Below are 16,281 nucleotides of genomic sequence, written 5' to 3'. Positions count from 1 at the left end.
CCCAAGCAAGAATACTGGAGTGGTTTGCCATTTCTTTCTCCAGGGTATATTCCCAATCCAGGGATTGAACCCATGTCTCCTGTACTGGCAAGCAGATTCTTTCCTGCTGAGCCACTAACTCAGACTACATCTGTATCAAAATACCAAAGCTAACGATATTTTTAAACATTGCTTCTAGGGGAAAACAATTCCTAATGCCTAATGACTTACCATGAGCACGAGAGGAATAAGCTTGCTTTGCTATGTAGTAAGCAGGAGGTGTGGAAGTCTTAATCTAAGGAGGAAGGGGGTTGGGGGTGTGAGAATCTTTACCGATGGAAGGAAGTGATGGAAGGACAAGAAATCCAGTGTAAATGAAGCACTGGGATTCAGGTTATGGTCAGCAATGTTTGTTAATTAATTCAACAAGTATCTGGCTAGAAGTTGGAGATGTAGTGATGATTAAGGCAGACTCCATTTCTCTCATTCCAGAATGGAAAGAATTATCACAGTGGTAGAGGAAGTAAGTGGTAGAGGGGAACTAAAGGGATGTTGCAGATGTGAGTCTCTGGTATCACAACAGATGACAGCATCCTACTCAGAAGTTCTTGAGTGAGCGTCCTAATGAGACGTTCCTTTTCCAAAAGGAAAAGATAAGGAATCACGCATTTAACTAAAAATCATACAATCTTTGATACAGTAAAACCTCACAGATTTTATCCTGCTGAATCAACACATTTCACAGAGAAGGAAAACAGTATTAAAATGCAGAGGAGTCTAGATATAAATCTAGAGTAAGATCTGAAATGCTCGATAATGAAACATCTATTAGTCTGTGCTTTCTGGATCTTATTTTCCTTTTCATAGCCTCAAAATAGTCAACATCAATTCTTCCTCCTTTTTATAATTTGAACCCTCAGTGCCAGGAAAGGCTTCAGTGATTCATTAAAGGAGAAAGGACATTAAAAGCCAACTCCTTTATTTGATAGGTGAAAAGACAGAGGTCTAGGGAGATAAAGTAACGTGTCCTGCCTAGGGCAGAATGAGGGCTGCCTGTCTTGTGTGACCTCACAGTTTCCATTACAGCATCAGTGCCACTGTCATTACAAAAACTGAAAATGACAAGGAAGGGGCAAGTACCCGTGAGAAGGAGGTGCTATTTGTGAAGGTGTACCCCTCTAAGCAAAGGTTTTAAATACAACTTCCAATTTATGAAAGTAAGTATAGGTTAAAAAGCATATATAATTTAAATCATCTTTAAGTATGGAATGAAAGTTTCTAAATTAGCAAGTATTCTAGAAAACTAATGTCTGTCCCTAAGTGCTAAAAATTGACCATATTTTGGAGAAATTTTTTTAAGTGTCTTAATTACAGCCTATTGAAATGTTTTGTTCCCATGAAATCTTGAGGGTACCCTTTCAATATTTAGTAAATTGTGTAGTTTTTAATGGGTTCTCCCTTATGTTAAGCTAAGGCTGTGCCTTCATATACCCATGCTTCCCTTTTGTAGGCCTCTAAATCCAATCAGACGCTTCCAGTCTTCCATAGACTGAGAAATCAGATCACAAAAATTGATAGAATATTGTGTAAGGTAAATACCAAAAGCTCTAAAGCAGGACTTCTCAAAAGGTGAATAACCATTATGACAGTAATTTTGTTGGCTTAGAGGCATCTTGGGTGACATCATTCAAAATCTATCTTATCTCTTTTGATCTAAGTTCAGTAGCACTTTCAATCATATCCAAAATCTCAGAAGTTTTCTGAATAATTGAGATACTAAAAGTTTAAACTTCAGTGAGCTGGGGACAAATAATCATTAGAAATCAGTGCAACTGGTTTTGCTATTCTTAGCAACATGCTTCAATTTAAAATTTGATTTTAAAACATCCTTAAATATTTTTTCTTGATACTGGTGTTGATATATGAAAACAGTATCCTTTTAGAACAACCAGGTTATATAGTTCAGTTTCAAATACTGCTTGTGGATTCAAGTTTTATTAGGTAAAAGTCTTCTGAATTAATTAGTTCTGGAAACACAATATCTAACAAGCGGCATAAGAGGGAGACATATTAGGGAGCAATAGGTGGAAAAGCTACAAATGAAAAATTGTAGCAGCCCCAGTGAAATCAAGGAACTAAATGCCAATTTGTTACAGGTAGCTTCAGAGGCCCCAGAAAACAAATGCAATACATGTGGTAATAACTATAACCCCCTAAGTAATTCAGTGACACAATGACGTACACTTTTTGTTGATGAAACTCTGAGTCTGTACGTCTATAGCCCAATCTGAGTTCACAACACATTACTTAAGCATGGGAAACATGGCTGAAGGACACTTAACGGTGACAGGCAAGATCCTTCCTGATCCCTACAATGTGCAACCACAATTTTACTACATTATATGAAGCCAGGGAAATGGAGATAGCAATAAGAGATTTTTAAAAACATTATGAAAAGACAACATAGATTACATTGTTTATGAGTAACGTCGTGAAGAGATATCTTTTGAGTAATATAAACAGAATGAGTATGTCCTAATATTCATTCAGCATAGTTGGTCTAGCTGATCTTTAAAGGGCTCTTCCATATGAAACTGCATTCAAACCACACCAGAGGGAACACACTTTATGAAACTTAATAACAACAACTCTTTGCTTTCCTTGCAGTTAACAATTGAATATCTTTTGTCAGTCTCCATTCTGCCAAAACATTTTATGTATACATGCTGGCAACATTGGGCAAGTTGTCTTCTTCTTTCTTCCCAACTCTTCGCATCGGTAGCCAAAAGTGTCTTTGTTGCTCAAATAGTCCACGCCATCTGCCAACAGTTTCTCCATCCTGCTGTACCATCTGCCAGCCTCTCTGCTTCTGAGTCCAGGCTGTGCTGCCTGTATGCTTATCAAATGGTTCTTTCACCAGAAGAGAAAGAAAGAGCAAACTAGCCCCTTTCGCGTTTAACCAATCTTGGTAATCATCCCAACCCTGTTCTCTAACCCATTGCTTCTTAACAGGACAAAAAGCTCAACAGTTTGAATGGAAACATTTTCCTTTGACTTTTTTTTCCCTTCCCTGTCACAATAAAGTATTAGACAGTTATAGTACATTAATAGAATCAGTCATTAGTACAACAAATTTTTCATGGCTATGTTCCCTTTTTGTTTGTCTAAGGTATTCTTAATTATAAGGAGTTATCCTTCAGATAGAGGAGCAAAGAGAGGAAAACAATCCTTATTCTTACAGTTAATCCTGATTATTTTAAAAGCAACTTCTGGTAGGAATTAATAATTCAGTCGAATTTTATTAACAGTATAATGTTAACTTTATGCTGCACTGCACTGTTCTTCCTCCTAATCTACTTAAAATTCTTGACTTTAAAGTAGAAACAACAAGGGCCGAATAACAGTTTCCTAACGAGGTTAAGCCTAGAGAGTTCCATTAATATCCTCCCTAAGGCCACCAGGAAATTCCTTAAAGCAAGAGGGTTTCAGGCTTTGCTGTGGATTACACTCAAGAGATTTTCTTTCTAGATTTGCTATTGCTGGGAATTTAATGTCTCCATCACTGTCCAGGCTTCAGAGGGAGGCCCTGTTCATTTCCAATCACTTACTGGAATCCCAGGATAACTCAACTACCATGAAATTCGGAAGCCTTTGGCTATTCTAGTAACAATTAAATTAGCATTTGAGTGAATGTCAGGAATCAAGTTCACTCATAAGAAATGACACCATTCAACCCAAATGTCAGAAAATGTACATATTTTAAGCGACAATATCTGAAATTTCTCAATCTTTACAAACAAATGGTAATATTCTCTGTAGGCATGGCTGATCCTGATCTGCATAAATAGTGGAGGGTGCTCTAACTGTATTAACCTTCACACCATAACCTAAATCCACACACACACACACACACACACACACACACACACACACACAAATATATATATACATATCAGTTCAGTTCAGTTCAGTCACTCAGTTGTGTCCGACTCTTTGCGACCCCATGAATTGCAGCACACCAGGCCTCCCTGTCCATCACCAACTCCCGGAGTTTACCCAAACCCATGTCCATCGAGTCAGTGATTCCATCCAACCATCTCATTCTCTGTCGTCCCCTCCTCCTCCCGCCCCCAATCCTTCCCAGCATTAGGGTCTTTTCCAATGAGTCAACTCTTCGCATGAGGTGGCCAAAGAATTGGAGTTTCAGCTTCAACATCAGTCCTTCCAATGAACCACAGACCTTGATGTTAAGACATATGGCTATTAATCAATCTCTTAAATTATACCATGTTTTCTATACCTGTGTAATAAAAAGTTTGTTGTTTTGATTTCCATAATTTGGATTCATAGTGGATGAGTACATATTATGGTTTAATATTTGTGAATATAACTAAGTAAATTTTCACAATAGCTACATTAGTCATCTCATGACCACTTGAAAATGATAAGGAATTAGCTACTAAATTCTGCTTTTAAATTTCACAAGTAGTTTTTGCTTTGAAGTATATCATTTTTAACAAAAATTCTATGAAAACAATACTTCCTTCACAATTAAGATTTTACATTCCAATTTTACTGAAATTTTGGAATGGAAAAGTTCCTAAATACTTTGTTTTCTGAAAAACTTAGACAAAACCATGTAAAATATTAGAAACAGGGAATAGATTATTTTGTGAAGGCTATAAGTCATCACAAAAGCAACAGAGTTCCAGAAAAACATCTATTTCTGCTTTATTGACTATGCCAAAGCCTTTGACTGTGTGGATCACAATAAACTGTGGAAAATTCTGAAAGAGCTGGGAATACCAGACCACCTGACCTGCCTCTTGAAAAATGTATATGCAGGTCAGAAAGCAACAATTAGAACTGGACATGAAACAACAGACTGGTTCCAAATAGGAAAAGGAGGACGTCAAGGCTGTATATTGTCACTCTGCTTATTGAACTTATATGCAGAGTACATCATGAGAAATGCTGGGCTGGAGGAAGCACAAGCTGGAATCAAGATTGCCGGGAGATATACCAATAACTTCAGATGTGCAGATGACACCACCCTTATGGCAGAAAGTGAACAAGAACTAAAGAGCCTCTTGATGAAAGTGAAAAAGGAGAGTAAAAAAGTTGGCTTAAAGCTCAACATTCAGAAAACTAAGATCATGGCATCCGGTCCCATCACTTCATGGCAAATAGATGGGGAAACAGTGGCTGACATTATTTTTTTGGGCTCCAAAGTCACTGCAGATGGTGACTGCAGCCATGAAATTAAAAGACGCTTGCTCCTTGGAAGAAAAGCTATGGCAAACCTAGGTAGCATATTAAAAAGCAGGGACATTACTTTCCCAACAAAGGTCAATCTAGTCAAAGCTATGGTTTTTCCAGTAGCCATGTATGGATGTGAGAGTTGGACTATAAAGAAAGCTGAGTGCCAAAGAATTGATGCTTTTGAACTGTGGTGTTGGAGAAGACTCTTGAGAGTCCCATGGACTGCAAGGAGATCCAACCAGTCTATCCTAAAGGAGAGCAGTCCTGGTTGTTCATTGGAAGGACTGATTGAAGCTGAAACTCCAATGCTTTGGTGACCTGATGCAAAGAGCTAACTCATTTGAAAAGACTCTGATGCTGGGAAAGATTCAAGGCAGGAGGAGAAGGGGACAACGGAGGATGAGATGGTTTTGGATGGCATCACCTGCTCAATGGAGATGCACTTGAGTAGACTCCGGGACTTGGTGATGGACAGGGAGGCATGGTGTGCTGTGGTCCATGTGGTTGCGAAGAGTCGGATGCAACTGAGTGACTGAACTGAACTGATAAGTCACAAATGTTATGAAACATAAAGTTTGTTTTTAAAAATTATAACAGTTCAAAATAAATATATTTTCAATCAAAGTGTTTCTTTCTCCCTTCTACTTTAAACTGAACGATATTTACTCTGTGATGAAAACTAAGAGGTTAACAGGATTGTCTTAATAAATTATTTGCTAAAATGATTGACTACATAGTGTCTTAAAGTTTAAAGTTACTAATATACTATTAGGTCCAGCCTATTATAAAGTAAAAGGAGTAAAAAGTATTTGCTTATGAAGAAGCTCTCCCCTAAAATGCTTGGTGCAAAGTCTCGAACTAGTGAAGAAAGTCGTGCTTTCATAAAGCTTGTCAAGGAAAGCTGGAGAAAAAAATGGCAAAAGTTCACCCAGAGATTGATATGCTACACTGGAATACTGATGCAAAAATAGATGGCACTGAGTTTTGCTGACTCTTTAGCGATAACTTATGAGTGATTTATTCTTTTAATATTTTAAAGATGAGTGGGGAGAAAGAAAACCATTCAAAGAAAGGCATCTTATTATAACACCATGGACATCATGTAATGCATATGCATTTATTTGACTGAAATCTTGGAAGTCTACATATCATTATGATAAAGAGACTAACATCCCTCTTTTCTAATTACCATCTTTTAATAGAATGATAGATTTATCCAATGTTTGGGAGAAATTTAGCACTATGTCCCAAGGACAGCAACTGTTCTGAAAACTATTAAACATTTGCTATGTGTCCAGCATTCTGCTTTCACTACTGAATATTGACTAAAGTTGGCTTTCCACCACCCTTTCTTGGTAGAGGCAATCATTAAGAGTACTCCAGATGGTTTTATTCAGAGAAGGCAATGGCACCCCACTCCAGTACTCTTGCCTGGAAAATCCCATGGACGGAGGAGCCTGGTGGGCTGCCGTCTTTGGGGTCACACAGAGTCAGACACAACTGAAGTGACTTAGCAGCAGCAGCAGATGCTTTTACTGCAGATCAGTATTTTCTACTTCATTCTCACTGTCTTGATTCTTTACACTGCCTTGCTGATCTTATCTCCTCCTTATTCCAATCTAAAATCCTTCCATTTTTTCTCAGAAAAATCAATGATACATGTTTCACCTAACCAGCACTGTTAGCATTGATTACTCTCACCACTTTGGCTTCACCCATTCACCTTCCTTACTGTATTAAAGAAATTCCTTTGTAAAAAGATATAAAAGAATAGTTCCCCCTGAACACTGATCGAAGTGCATCACTTCCCTGCTACTGCTAAGTAGCTTCAGTCGTGTCCGACCCTGTGCAACCCCATAGAGGGCAGCCCACCAGGCTCTGCCGTCCCTGGGATTCTCCAGGCAAGAACACTGGAGTGGGTTGCCATTTCCTTCTCCAGTGCATGAAAGTGAAAAGTGAAAGTGAAGTCACTCAGTCATGTCCGACTCTTAGCGACCCCATGGACTGCAGTCTACCAGGCTCCTCCATCCATGGGATTTTCCAGGCAAGAGTACTATAGTGGGGTACCATTGCCTTCTCCGATCACTTCCCTACAGACCCTCAAAGTGGGCTCCTCACTTCTTTGTTCTAATTTACACTTCATCTTCATTTTTTAACCTGAGTTCTTTTCTACCTACCCCTTCCTCCAGCCTCATCCTATACTACTGGTTTCCTGGTTTGCTCTACTTCATTCTCAGAGTTTCTTTTGGTTCCTTCCAAGCTCTGTTCCATCTCAGGTCTTCACACATGCCCCTCTCTCTCTACCCAGAATGTTCCATGCATTGCTCTTCCATTGATACACCCCATGTTTTCCTAGGGCTCAATATAATATCCCTTCCTCAAAAACACATGATTGACCATAGTTACATTTACAGAAGACTCCTCCATTCTCTCTCTCATATCCTTCACCATTTCTAACTAGAAGTTATCACAACTTGGAATTACACATTTATCTGTGCAATGATTATTAAAATGTTTCTCCTGCTAGACCCTAGGCCCATGTAGGCAAAGATATATTTATTGCATTCATCATTATTTACTCAGCTTTCTAGCATCATGCTTAATGCATAAAAACACTCAGTTAATATTTGTAAAAAAAAAAAAAAGTGAACATCTTCTCAAACTGTTTTTCTTTCTCTCCAAAGTTCATTCATCAACTCATTTAGTTATTTGTTATGGCTGTCACTCTGTCCTATAGCTTGCTAAGCTTGAGTATATGAGAAGTTCTGATACTGCCTCTCATCTCCAGGTTTCTTAAGTCTGATTTATTCTGTGTAACACAAGCACAGCACTGAAGAAACATTGCAGTTTACTAAACTCTTGGACCCAGATGCCTCGGGGACAGAATACTGTACTTGCTCTTTCACATATCCAGGCTTCATCAAGCCAAAAATGAACTGTTGCACTTAACTCAACCCACAAGTGACATTTATCCAGAAGACTTCCCAAGCTGATTGGGATGTCCTTTTGTGTGATGCCAAAATCCCCTTTCTATTTAGCTATTGTGGAGGTTTTACACAGTACCATAACCAGCAACTTAACCAACTATGCCTCTCGTATATGCTCAAAATTATTCCAACCTTCTGGAAAGTTCTTGCATATTTTGATAATATAATAACCAAAGAACTCTAAGACATTAATATTTCCTAAGAATGAAGATGAACAATTGATATATACAATATAATGACTGAGGACCTAAAAGAACTTCAACATGTTAACTTTTATTATTAAGACATCAAATCATATTGTGGGTTCCTCTTTATTATTATTAGTGACAGAACTAGATTCAATGATCCCCACTCCATCTCAATTAAAGAACTTTCAGCTGAGTTACTGAGCCTTTAAAACTTAAATAAGTTAGTACTTAAAATGGAATAATTACAACAGCTTTTATAATTAAGAAACAATATACTCTGGAGCATTGCATTTCTGCAGAATTATTGCATGTCTCAAGCACATTAAGACCACGACCAGAGGCACAGTTGCATTAGCCTCTTGGGAAATATACTAATCCCTAGAAATCCCTTGCTTAGAGAAGCTTGTTGTGTATATAGATTTTTTTTCAGTATTTAAATTTCAACTCTGATAAAATTTGTGCTTAATGTCCATCACACAACTCCAATTTGTTTATGGAAAAAACATTTTTCTTTTTTTTCAATACGGATATATAAATACTGAACCAAAGGCAACACACAATCATCACATGCTTTAAATTTTATCTTTATGTATTATCACAAGAAGTTTAACAAGCCTTAACTAGAACCATACCTATATACATACATAAATGTAATAATCTGCATAATTGCAATTATGAAAATTAAAGAGTACTGCACTCCACTGGAATTTAAAAGCAGAGCAATCACCTAATAAACTACTGAAGAAAACAGCCCCCAAAATGGCAAACAGTTTTTGCCAAGCAAAACTTGTTACAAGAACCTAAAAAAATAAAACGTCTCCTGAATGGGTTAAAGGGCAACCACTTGTAAAACGGTACTCTTATTTTACTTTTTAATTCCTTTCCTTGTATCTCTTTGTGGGAGTCATAATGATTTTATACTCAAACGGTTTCATAGTCAAAACTATCTGTAAAAAATGAGTTCAAATACTTGTTCCATGTGATTTTGTTGAGATTGTTATGCTGGCCAGTAGGCAATTGGCTTTTTTTTGGGGGGGGGGCAATGTGTCTGTTTATGAATAATTATATAGAGCTAAGCATATCTAATTAACCTGTATAAAATATGTAATGCCAAAGTCAAATACAGTTTGATAGAGAAATAACTATCAAGGAATCTTGTCTTAAAGTTAATTTTAGAACAAAAAATCTGCAGAACAAGTTTTTAAATTCAGAATCCAGTTTGATACAATGCTTACTTACCACTCATGCTGACAAGAAGTTAAATTCTATTCAAGTTATATTCTTATATTGTTCTATTCTCCACATATTCTGTTATTTCCAAAGCCTTGAGAAAAACCATCTGGATTAGCATGGGGCGACAGGGGAGAACAGTTACTTTTTAACATACTCTTTCAGAACATACAAATAGCAAAATCGCACGGATAAGCAGACTTGAAGCATTTCTTCTTGTTGTTCACTAACCTTTATAGGTGACTGAAGAGGAGAAGCCATAAGGGAAGTGTATGTCTCACCGAGATGAATAGATGGGAAGTAAGGGCATCCACTGGTATAAACTAGCATAAGTCACTATGCTTCATTTTCTAATGATTTAGACAACTGACATCTCATTTGGGGACTTCACACTACTCAAGCTATTCTGACCTTTAGGAGCATTTTCCCAGCTCTAAGGAGAATTATCCAAAAAATAGGCACAATTTAGTAACCAAATGCAAGCCGAATGTTCACAGAGGTATGGAGACCCACAGAATTTCTGCACTCCTTTCTCCTACTTCACCAGATGGTAACAATATGATTCTTTGAACAGCACTCAGTGTAATTTGCCAGACAGTCATAATGACCAAGCTACCAGTACAAAGACAGCACAGACCATGTGTGGAGCACTGTAAGACACCATGCAAAACCTAATAGCTACATTAAGCACAGCCCCTGCCCTAGTTCACAAGGTATGCAAACTCATAAGTGGAGTCACATATTTCAGCATCTGGTCAGTGGTTGCTTAGATGAAGAAGATAGATAGTCAAGCACCAAAAAAGGAGTCAGGAGCTCTGGAAAGACCTCCCAACACTGCCTAATTAAGTCAATAAATGCAATGACCTCATAACACATATCAGTAACTTCCTGCTAAGCCAGAATCACCAAATGCAGCAACTTCCTCAGATCCTCACATGTTTTCATCACATTCACCCCATTAATCATATGTGCATGTGCAAACTTTGATTAAGGTGCTTTATCAGGGTTCACTTCTAAGAGAGCTTATAAGCTCAAGTCCCAATAAATAATAAATCTCAGCAGTACCATAAAGGTTAACTTTCTGCAAATATCAAGGAGACCAGAAACTGCAATTATTTCTTTTCTACTGGAAGAATGACTTCAATAATTAGATAGTCTTCCTTTAGAAGAAAGAAGAATATCAAAACAGGAATATCACATCTCAAAATCTCATAAAAAATACTGCTTTCAATAAAATGCAACAAAGAGACAAAATGTAAGCTAAACATCAAAAACAGCAAATCTGCATGCACTAAATACTGGAGTTTTGACAAAGTCAACCATGTAGTTGTTCAAAATGACCATGTAGTTGTCCAACATTTGAAACCTGGGCTAACATGTGCCAGTTCAAAAAGAGTATGAATGTGTGGGCATACACATAGATGTTTGTGCATATATAGTATTATATATTAACCATTCAACTATTAGAAAGAAAAACAATGATTTATTTCATTCTCTATGCACTAATACTCAATCTCACCACTAGCAGAAATCACCACTACTTCCAGAAATATGAAATGACCATTTATTTGTATAAAAAATACTTTACTTATTCAACTTTCATTTTTGAGGATTATATATGTTGATCAAAAAAAAAAGTGAATTTAAATGTAAGTCCTGCTGCTGTTTAGTCGCTAAGCTGTGTCCAACTCTTTATGACGCCATGGACGGTAGCGTGCTAGGCTCCTCTGTCCATGGGATTTCCCAGGCAAGAATAGTGGAGTGAATTGCCATTTTCTTCTCTAGGGGATCTTCACGACCCAGGGATCGAAACCGTATCTCCTGCTTGGCAGGTAGGTGCTTTACCACTGAGCCACCAGGGAAGCCCAAATATAGGTCCTACCCACAGGTAAATATATACCATTGTGTGCGTGCTAAGTCATTTCAGTTGTGTCTGACTGTGTGCAACTCTATGGACTGTAGCCTGCCATGCTCCTCTGTCCATGGGATTCTCCAGGCAAGAATATTAGGGATAGGAAAAACAGTGTTTTGAAAACGTTTTTCTGAGGTTTGTTCCATTCTCGTAAATGCCAAGTAAGGTGCCACTAATCAACTGGATGCTCATGCAGCTCTAATGTATAGAAAGTCTTTAAATTATTCTTTAGTGTTTGCAATGATAACATTGTACTAACATTTAAATTTCATGAAAAGGTTCAGAAGTTAGATTACAAAGATGTTAGCTCTTCACTACTCCCTAAATGCCAACATGCCTCTTAGAATTCAGCACCTCAAACTACACTCATTTAAAAGGTTGCAAGAAGGTCAATATTCAGCCAAGTCATATGCTGAAACACAAAGCAGACAGTCTGAGTTTAGAAGTTTTAGTTGCAAATGCATTTATTAAAAGAGTTTCTATTTTTAAATAATATACCGTCAGCAATTTATGAATTAGAAATAATCAAAATCCTCAGGAGATTCTAAGTGTCCTGTAAGTCCTACAGGAGATTCACTTTTCCATCTGCTTGAAAAATGACAGCATTCTAATTATGCTGTCAAGGTTAATAGACCCCAAATTTCACTCTTGAATCTCAGTGGACATTTTTCTCCAATAGCCACTTCATCTCATTTGTGACATTTTTCCTTCCTACAATGGTGTGTTGCAAGAATTTTCACAGTCAATTTAAATAGTCAAGAAACCTCTACATCAAAGAACTAGAGTGATACAATCTTGAGATAAATGAGAAAACAACCTTAAAGAATCTTAATAAGTCTTTAAAAAGAATCATAACAATGAACTTTAAACATTGTTAATAATGAGCTTGAAACTTCAACCTCTAGTAAGATGAATGAAACTCTAAATGAGTGATATAACAAAGCCAGATAATATTTCTCAATTAAAAAACTGAAAGCTATAAATCAAGGAAAATAAAGAATCCACAGAGGCTAAAATCAAATGAAAGGGGGACCCAGGAAATCAGTAAGCACTAAAGCTTGATTTGGAGAGTATATGACAAAACTTAGTAACATTGATTATTAATTTGCACAGGGTATAGGAGAAGGAAACAACCTATAGGAAATATTGAAGGTAAAGAGTTTATAGTAGATATTCATAGCTGATATTCACAAAAAACTAGGACACTAAAAATCCATACTGTCATTGTAACAGTATTGAAAAATACATTCACTGCATGGAAGAGATCAGCAAGTAAATGTGACTATCTTGACACCAGCAATAGGTGAGAGAGGGGATGGGGGAATCACATCTGAATATATCCATTCTGAATTCCAATAACCAGAGGCTGAGAATTTAATTTAAAGTGATTCTTGGTGGTGATGTTTCCAAATGGCTGGCAGAAAAAGATAGACACACAAAGATTTTCAAATAAATTGCAAATAATTCTAAAGAACATAAAAAAGGAAAAGAAAAAGAAAAAAACACATAGGGCGCTATGACTGAGACTCAGACTACAAAACAACAAAATCATCTCCAAAGATACTAAATATTAGAATGTTAAAACTGAGAATGTAAAATACCTGTGTTTCATGTGTTAAAGAAATAAAAAGAAAGCTTTAAAAACAAAGAATAAGAAACCAACAATGATAAAGGTGGTAGAACAAAGGAAAAGTATAATAACTGAAATTTAAAGCAGGATGAATTATGTAAAATAGCTTATTAGATATTGCTGAAAAAATCATGAAACAGAAATAAGATTTAAATAACAAGAATTAAAGACTGAACAATTCAGATGCAGCCTACAGACACTAAAAGGTGCAAGATGTAAAAGTACATGATTAAAGCATCATGGAAGAAAGGGGGTAGATGGTCTAACAGGTATCTAATCAAAGTTTCAGAAAGGTAGTAGTAAAGACAAAATGATTTGAGATAATTACTGTAAGTTTTCCAGAATTCCAAGAGAAATCAAACTTCCTATCCAAAAAAACCTGAGACAGGATACAGTTTTTAAAAAGACCCATATTTATATGCATCACAGTGAAACTTAATAAAGAAAAGAGAACAATTTCAAAACAGTGAGGGGAAAATAAATCAACTACAGAGAAATTGTAAGTAAACTAACAGCTGATACCTTGGCAGCAACTTGCAAAAACAAAGCCAACAGTAGAATGATTTTTTTCAATGTGCTGTAGTAATTGTCAATTTACAACACTATACCTACTGAAACTATTTACTCAAAGTGAAATGAAAGAGACAGTCTATTTACTATGTTGAAGTGAAGTGATACTCATTCAGTCATGTCCAGCTCTTTGCAAACCCATGGACTGAAGACCACCAGGCTTCTCTGTCCATGGAATTCTCCAGGCAAGAATACTGGAGTAGGTCACCATTCCCTTCTCCAGGGGACCTTCTAGACTGAGGAATCGAAACTGGGTCTCCTGCATTGCAGGCAGATTCTTTACCATCTGAATCATCAGGGAAGCCCCATTTACTATGTTCAGTTCAGTTCAGTCACTCAGTCATGTCTGACACTTTGCGACCCCATGAACCACAGCACGCCAGGCCTCCCTGTCCATCACCAACTCCCGGAGTCTACCCAAACCCATGTCCATTGAGTCAGTGATGCTATCCAATCATCTCATCCTCTGTTGTCCCCTTCTCCTCCTGCCCTCAATCTTTCCCAGCATCAGGGTCTTTTCATATGAGTCAGCTCTTCGCATCAGGTGGCCAAAGTATTGGAGTTTCAGCTTCAACATCAGTCCTTCCAATGAACACCCAGGATTGATCTCCTTTAGGATGGACTGGTTGGATCTCCTTGCAGTCCAAGGGACTCTCAAGAGTCTTCTCCAACAACACAGTTCAAAAGCATCAATTCTTCGGCGCTCAGCTTTCTTTATAGTCCAACTCTCACATCCATACATGACTACTGGAAAAACCATAGCCTTGACTAGACGATCTTTGTAAACAAAGTAATGTCTCTGCTTTTTAATATGCTATCTGTTAAATATAACATATTTAATAAGTTATATTAATATATTTAACATGTTATATTAAATATAATATTTAATATTTATTACTTATGTGTCTGTCTCTGTGTTTGAATATGTGCTCCACTGGACAAGAATCTTTGTTTTGCTCACCAATTTCAAATTTCTAGAAATGTACCTGTCATATAAATGACACTCAATAAATCAGTGTTGAATGAATGGATAAAACAAAAATTTTAAAACTATAGACAATCTGGCCAGTGACCCAAAGAGTCCAGAAACAGATCCATGCCATTTATGGCATATTTGACCACTTAGGAAAGAGAGGATTTTCATTAAATGGCTCTGGGTTACTTAGTTATCCACATGGAAAAAATGAAATTAAATCTCTACTTCCATAATATTCAATAGATTATAGGTTGGTTAAAGATTTTATTTAATGTCTTTAAGACACTGAGATAAGGATTTATTGTATAAGCTTTTAAAAATATAATCGATGAAGAAAAAAATGACAAATTGAACTATGTTAAAATTGAGAAAACTTCATCAAAAGGGAAATGTGAAATAAAAACCCTCAAGCAAGAAGATGACATTGGCAACACAGACAAAGGATTAATATCCAGGACATAAAGAAAAAGGTTTATGAAATAAGAAAATCCTTCAATACAAAGGAAAATTGCGCACAAGTCAAAAATGCATCTCACAGAAGAAACAGAAATGATTCAATGCATAAAAAATATCTAACATCACTGAAAATTAGAAGAATAAAAAAATGATACTATTAGGAGATATGGTTTCATACCCACTAGACTGGCAACAATTAAAAAGCTAGACCAATGTTATTACAAGGGAATGGAGCCAGGACAACTCTTTTTACACTGGAGGAGTGTATATGAGCACCAAACACTTAGGAGAAGAGTTTGATGGTATCAAAGGAAGCTTACAAGCACACACCAAAAGACTACACAATCACATTGCCAGGAAGAACCTCGCTTGTGCAAACCTGGATATGTGTACAACAACCTTCATGGTCACATTGTTCAGGAAATGACAGTAGAAAACAACCAAAGTGTAAGCAATAAAACAGATGAAAATTTGGATGTATTCCTACAATTAAATGAAGATTATGAAGCACAGGAGATGAAATCAATGTACTAGATTACATTTTTTTCTGAAATAAAGTCAATGGGCAAAAAATACAAGACTGGTTGATTTATAGTCAATGTAAGTATTGCTTGCAAAACTTTAGTTGCAGTTATTTGTGTGTCCATACTTATTCCCAGTTAAAATGCATTTCCTACGATGTGTAGAAGTTAACAGTGAATATTATCAATCCTTATCCATTTTGCCAATATTCAGAAAGGACTTTAATTTTCAATTTCCAGATAAATAGTATTGAAAATGAGCATTTTTCATGTTTGTTATTCCTTTCTTACATAAACTTACTTCTATCAATTTGTTCAAAAGTGTCATATTTCTTGCCTATTCTTGTTTTGACTCTTCCACTTTGATTCGTAGAGACTTCTTTCATATTCTAGATATTACTCCTTTATCAAATACATAGCAGATACTCTTTACCATCTGTCTCTTGTCTTTTAATTAGGTATGGTGCTTTATCACATACTTGTTTTCCACTTTTATACAGGCTTATATGTCAAACCTTTCTACAGGTGAAAAGAATGATAATATCTTAGTTTTCAAATCAGTTACTATCT

General features: G+C 36.5%; 1 protein-coding gene and 1 long non-coding RNA gene across 15 annotated transcripts in view; one reads left to right on the top strand and one right to left on the bottom strand.

Annotated features, from left to right (window-relative positions):
* The window catches only part of PARD3B (par-3 family cell polarity regulator beta), a 1,110,743-nt gene that overhangs the window by 780,721 nt on the left and 313,741 nt on the right, over positions 1 to 16,281 (bottom strand). The window lies entirely within an intron of this gene.
* On the top strand, positions 1,079 to 12,796 carry LOC145541396 (uncharacterized). Its single transcript, XR_014078973.1, has 2 exons — positions 1,079 to 1,196; positions 11,432 to 12,796. It is a non-coding gene; the product is annotated as an uncharacterized LOC145541396 (long non-coding RNA).

The sequence above is a fragment of the Giraffa tippelskirchi genome, chromosome 3, assembly GCF_054371585.1.
Source record: "Giraffa tippelskirchi isolate mGirTip1 chromosome 3, T2T-mGirTip1v1.2.pri, whole genome shotgun sequence".
Lineage (NCBI taxonomy): Eukaryota > Metazoa > Chordata > Mammalia > Artiodactyla > Giraffidae > Giraffa > Giraffa tippelskirchi.
Note: the sequence above shows the minus strand (reverse complement) of the source record. Positions and strands in the feature narration are given on the sequence as shown.